The 5,869-nt window shown below is 39.7% G+C and overlaps 1 protein-coding gene across 4 annotated transcripts in view; it reads left to right on the top strand.

Moving 5' to 3' along the window:
- Positions 1-5,869, top strand: part of LOC117174076 — a 323,085-nt gene that overhangs the window by 283,447 nt on the left and 33,769 nt on the right. Inside the window, exon 9 of one of the 4 annotated variants that reach the window (XM_033362746.1) lies at positions 3,726-4,426. The exons of the other annotated variants lie outside the window; for them this stretch is intronic. The gene's annotated coding sequence lies outside the window, so the exon portion shown is untranslated. Of the gene's footprint in view, positions 1-3,725; positions 4,427-5,869 lie in introns of those variants that run through there. 4 annotated transcript variants of the gene reach the window in all.

A 5,869-nucleotide genomic window follows, 5' to 3' on the forward strand; every position in this document is an offset into this window, starting at 1 on the left:
GAGTGATTTGAATAGCACGAAAGTTAAAAACACCCCGCGTCTAGTGTAATAGATTCGTGAAAAAATCTTTCCGGCAAATAAGGGTCAAGTCGAAACCATGAACCATGTTCTAGCATATTGTTGACACGCAGGGATGCTTTTTAGGACATTAGCAAGTGAAAGCTTGGCACCTCCAAGAGCGCCGATGATAAGGACGATCAATTTAACAGAATATTCCGGGTACAATCGTTGCAACTCCCTTATAAGGTCTCGATACCTCTCTTTCTTTTCATTCTCCTTGGTTATGATTTTTTTGTCAGCTGGTGCCGAAAATTCGATAACGAACATGGTTCGTGTCTCGAAGTCAAGAAGAACCATGTCAGGCCTCGAGTGAGCAACAGAAACAATTGTCAAGAATATAAAGTTCCAGTATATGCGGCACTTCCCATTCTCGACAATTCACTCAATTTCCCTAGGAGCATTTAGAGGAGCGATATTAAGGTTAATGCCGTAGGAGTGACAGAAATGGTAATAAAGCACTCTTAGTGCCGCATTGTGCCTTTGAATGTAGGTCGTTCCCGGGTGATTTGGACAACTAGATAGTATGTGAACTAAATGCTCGGGGTGTGCATGGCACGCCCTGCAGCTATCATCGGGAATGTCTTGACTCAAAATGTGGCGACGATATTTTAAGGTGGAAATGACACCGTCTTTGCATGCAAAAACGAAATCCTCCGTACCAGACTTCAATCCGGGCGATTTAAGGAATGCAAACGTTAGCTCACAAGACATTGACTGATCCTTCACATTTCTGTGGAAGATACTGTGCATCCTCTTATCGAGGAGCTGTTCACGAAAGTTTTTCTCTTGCGCTTTCTTAATCCGGGCTTTCAGGAGTGAGTACTCGAGATAGATAAGATTTGATGCATTTTGCTCACCCCTAATACTGAAGTCAAGTCCGAGTGCTTCAGCAGCCTCCTCCGCTGCTTTGTACAGAAACGCTCCTTTGCCCACTTCTTCGTGACTCCTGACCATTTTAAGAAGAGGGTCTCTTCCATTTGCAACTCTATGTGCTGTGCCCAGAATAATCCCGTTGTGAAGACATTCAACACTCATATTCTTCGAACACCTTGACGGCGTGAGATGTACAGTCGCGGAACAGAAGACTTAAGATGCATGCTTTTGTGCATGTGCATAACCTTTCTTGTCCCGATATCAAGGGATCTGAGCTCGTTTTTCGTCCATGGAACCACTCCAAATGAATAGAGTACTACCGGGCCGGCAAGCATGTTCGTTGCTGATCCTTTGTGCCTCGCCGGCAGTTCGGAAGACCAAATCTGCCAGATAATACGTTTGTATCTGCTTCGGAGAGTATCCTTTTGTATCCATCATGTCATGTAAAATACATGAGTGACCTTGTACTTTCAATCTGCAGGTTTGCCGCAAAAGTACCCGTCGCAATGGCGAAGTGCTAGAGATAGTGGCAATAATGTAAGGCAAAAGAGGAGTGGGCTCATGGTGTCTCCTTGAAAGACACCTCTCTGAAAGGTGAAGTTGTTGTCACACGATTTTTCCAGGTGAGATAGTAAATCTGGTTTTCCAAAGCAGCCTCAATCTCTCTATGCACCTCACGATTTGCGGATGAATCTTAAGGCTTTCCAAAAGACATATGAGAAGTATATGGAAGGTCGAATCGAAAGCCTTCCGATAATCAATCCAGGCCATCGATAGGTCACGCTCGTAGAATGCTGCATTTTTGCAGACACATCTATCGATAAGCAGGTGCTCCTGACATCCCGCTACGCCTTTCTTTGAGCCTCGTTGTTCATACGTTTCTTGCCGCACAGGTTCAATTGCCCGAACAATCCTATCATTTAGTATAGCTGTGAATATATTATACAGTGTGTTCAGACAAGTAATTGGCCTGTAATTATTCGGGTCAGCTAAGTTGCCTATTTTCGGCAGGAGTATTTTGCGCCCTTCCACCAACCACTCCGGAATTGGTTCTTCCGACTTTCAATATGAGGTCTTGATACAATCTGGTTCAGGAGCGGAATAGTTCTTCATCCCTCTTAATACTTTTTTAACCTCCTCGGTAGTGTTGGGTGGGCATTCTTTTTCAGGTGTTATCAAGACGTCACAGAGCTCGTTGAAGCTATTTATATTTTCTAACCCTTCGTCCAGTCTATGCTGCACTTCGTAGAGTTCTCTTCAAAATACTTCGACTTCCTTTGGTTGGAGCGGTTGGTAGACAGTGACTGGAGGGTCTTGGAAGAGTCGAGATGGATCAGAGAGAAACTGTTGATTTTCTCTGACCCACCTTTCCCTCCTATCTAGAATTCTCTTAGCGTCAGATAGTATTCGTATTCTCTCAACAATATGCTGTCTGATGTTCAGCAGCATACTGATGAATTTGTCTTTTGATCTTATGATCAACCGTTTGTTTTGTTTTACGTTTTGCATCGACCAAAGCTCTCTGTGCATTATACACACAATAATTGATAGCCCAGAGGTCGAATTTTTCGGAAAAATGTCTATGAAGCTCGTCATCCTTTTCAGCCAGATCTTTAGGCTTGAGGAAACCTGGGTGTTGATGTTTCTCCGGGTCATAAAGCATCGCTCTTCCTCTATCGGATGCCTGCCCGCGGTGGGTCTTAGTGTCGCCTCTCTTTCTCTGTTTCCGGCTTTTCTAGCTGTGGTATCTTCTATGTTTGTATCCTCCTTTGGATCACAGTTAGGTATACAATCACATAAGTTCTAATTATCTGCCGGATTATATGTATGAGCAACTTTCTCTCAGTTTTCCCTCAAACTAGGTTGCATGTCCTAATTCTATTCTCATTGTATAGCATAATGTTAATTTCATGGTAGTCTGAGTGGAGTATTATAAACTTTTCTTAGAGGAATTACTTGCCTATTAAATCCACCGTTTATTTTGTTTTAGTCGTGGTTGCGTTTCTTGTGATGAGTGTTCATTTGAAAATTTTGTGATGGTTTGATTGTTCTGTGAATATTTTATAGCTGTGGAGGTATATAATCTGCATTGTCTTATATGAAGATTATTTTATAGTAATCGATATTTCTATGGACCTCAGTGGGAATATTACCCCGTCAGGCCTTTCTGGTGAGTGAAACTGGTGTATTCTTCTTTTAGTGCCATTTTGCTTCCCATGAAGGTAACATCTCGTGATTAAGATTCAATGTTAGATCGATACATCCGCCTATTTGTCGTCGGAAACTGCGTAATGTATTTAGAATTTTGATTTATCGGTTTTTGAATCGGTAAACCGAATGAAAGCGGAAGGTTCTGGGTTCAGTTCGGGTATTTTCGTGTACGTTCATTTTCTTCCGCACATTTTAAAAGTTGACAGTTTAGCTCTGTGTGTGGCGCATATTGGATATTTGTTAGTTGCTGGTTGCATATCAATTCGGGAGCTGAAAGCAGTAAAACTTTTCAAAATTTTTGTTTTGTTGTGTCAACTCATTTTACCTTGCGACGTCACTGAAAGGTATTTTCTTCTTGTGCACCGTTTGAGAGATATACCCATTGGGCTTCCTTTTGCGAGTTTCTACTTTAGGATTAAAAACAAGAATACTAGCCGATGCTTGTACATTGGAATTGCAAGGTGTCGCTTGTATCTGTGGAGCGTTTGTATTTTTGGAGCTCGAGTATACATATATATATATATATTTTTTTTTTAAATTTTATTTTTTCATTCACTTACTTGTTTTTCTTTTGATTTCAGATGGTGACACTAACGGGTAACACCCGTCCTTATTGTCATTCTCTGAGGGACTTTTTGGCTTATACTTTGTGCTTGAGCATCGCCTTGAGATTCTATTGGGCTTTGGTTCAGGCCCTTCAGTTCGACGTGTACCGGGCAGCGCCGAGTTCTCGTGTAGATGCACTGAAAGAGGGCAAGGTCACAGGCGGGGTCACTCTATGCGCTCATTAGATACACGTGTCGCTTTTTCCGCATTCCGATGAGCGTAACTGCACTCACGCACCTCGTGAGTCACACGTGTTAGTCCGAGACCCCACTGCAATATTCGACATGTATAATGTTAATGCAAAAATTAAATTTTGTAAACTGTTTTGTCATTAATTGGCTACTGTTGTAAACGGTTGCCATAGTTATTTTAGTGCAAAGTTCGAAAAAAAGTTGCCAAAACAGCAATTGTTTATGGCGTTTTTTTTAATTTGTTCACATATTGTTAAAGATTTATTTTTGATTTTTAATTAAGAACTCGGTCACTGGTTCAATATGGCAATGGGATGCCATAGTGAAACCCGTGCTGAATCTCAGCTGCCAGGTCAAAGTGGTGACTAACTTTTGAACTTCTCGCAACTATCGAGCCATTGAATAGAGAAGGACGGAACGAATTTTTTCTCGCTCGTCCTCATCTATCAATTAATGAAATAAATTAAATTCTTAATAATATAAATTGAATTATTACAGATGAAATTAATTATTCATTACTGATATTTATTGCATTATAAATACTATTAATTGCATTATTAATTCAATTAATAATTAAACTTAATTACTTAAGTGATTTAATTAAAGTCCAATTATTAGTGAGCTTTAATTATTAAATTTTAACATATAGGAAATTTAGGGCTCGTTTAGGGCTAATTTATAGCCTTATTGTCAAAAAAATGATCAGAGCAATATTTCTTTTCACAATAATTTAGGTCTCATTTAATGCCCCATTGCTAAATTTGATGTTTCGCATTGTTTTTAAACCTATGGTCCTGCTAGCTTAACTTTAAGCTAGCAGGACCAAACATAGAAAAAATGACTTGGGCAATATTTATTTGCACAATAATTTAGGGCTTAACGTTAAGCTAGCAGGACCACATGTTTACAAAAAAGCAGAGCATTAAATTTGTCAATAGGGCAGTAAATTAGCCCAAAAAGTCAGTTTTCCAATCTTCACTCTCTTTCTAATCATATAATAAACGTTACTCCCTGAAAATTTTTAGAAGCGAGCATTCATAGTAATAAAAATGTATGTTAAAAATATAAGTGTAAGAAAGTATGTATAGATAGATATAGAGTCAAGAGAGAGAAAAAAGTATCTGTACGCATGATGTATGAATGTATGTGCGACACGCAGTCAAGCACCTTTTTGCATCACAACGCAAAGCGAACCCACACAACGTAAGATAGGGTGTACATAGAAACCACGATCAACGTATGGATGCTCCTCGGCTACCGCGTGCTGCCGCGCAGAGATGCCAATCACCCATATCAAGCATAATTATCATCTATTCTTTCCGCTCCCTATCCTACCCTACTATATTCTGCCGATCCACTCCTAATTCACCCAAAAACGAAACATTATATATTTTCTGAACTAATGCTTCGATTCTCACGAAATAAAAAAAAACCTATACAATATGGGACATTCAGAGTCCTGTGAAAAGGGTCAAACATAATAACCTCCAAAATTTGAAAATAAAAGTGAGACCTTGTAATCATAACCCGAAATGAATAAAGGCTAAAAACATAAAATTTCGTGGTGCAATGCACTCAAATGATTGAGTTGCGAAAGAAATACTGCATTAGCAGCACCTCAATAATCCAGTTCCATAGTTTCCCATCATTCCATTTCACACTTATTAAGCAAAAGGTATTACGTAGGAAAAATTCCCCACTATAAATTTCTGCAGAACATCGACGAGAAGCATCGATCATAATTGATCATTGTATTCTAGCGAGCTTCGTTGTACGGAGAGGTTCGTGAAACGTGAGTCAGAGGCAGTAGTACTGAATCGAGGAGCAGAGTGATTTGAATAGCACGAAAGTTAAAAACACCCCGCGTCTAGTGTAATAGATTCGTGAAAAAATCTTTCCGGCAAATAAGGGTCAAGTCGAAACCATGA

The sequence above is a fragment of the Belonocnema kinseyi genome, chromosome 6 (genome assembly GCF_010883055.1).
Source record: "Belonocnema kinseyi isolate 2016_QV_RU_SX_M_011 chromosome 6, B_treatae_v1, whole genome shotgun sequence".
In the NCBI taxonomy this organism is placed as follows: domain Eukaryota; kingdom Metazoa; phylum Arthropoda; class Insecta; order Hymenoptera; family Cynipidae; genus Belonocnema; species Belonocnema kinseyi.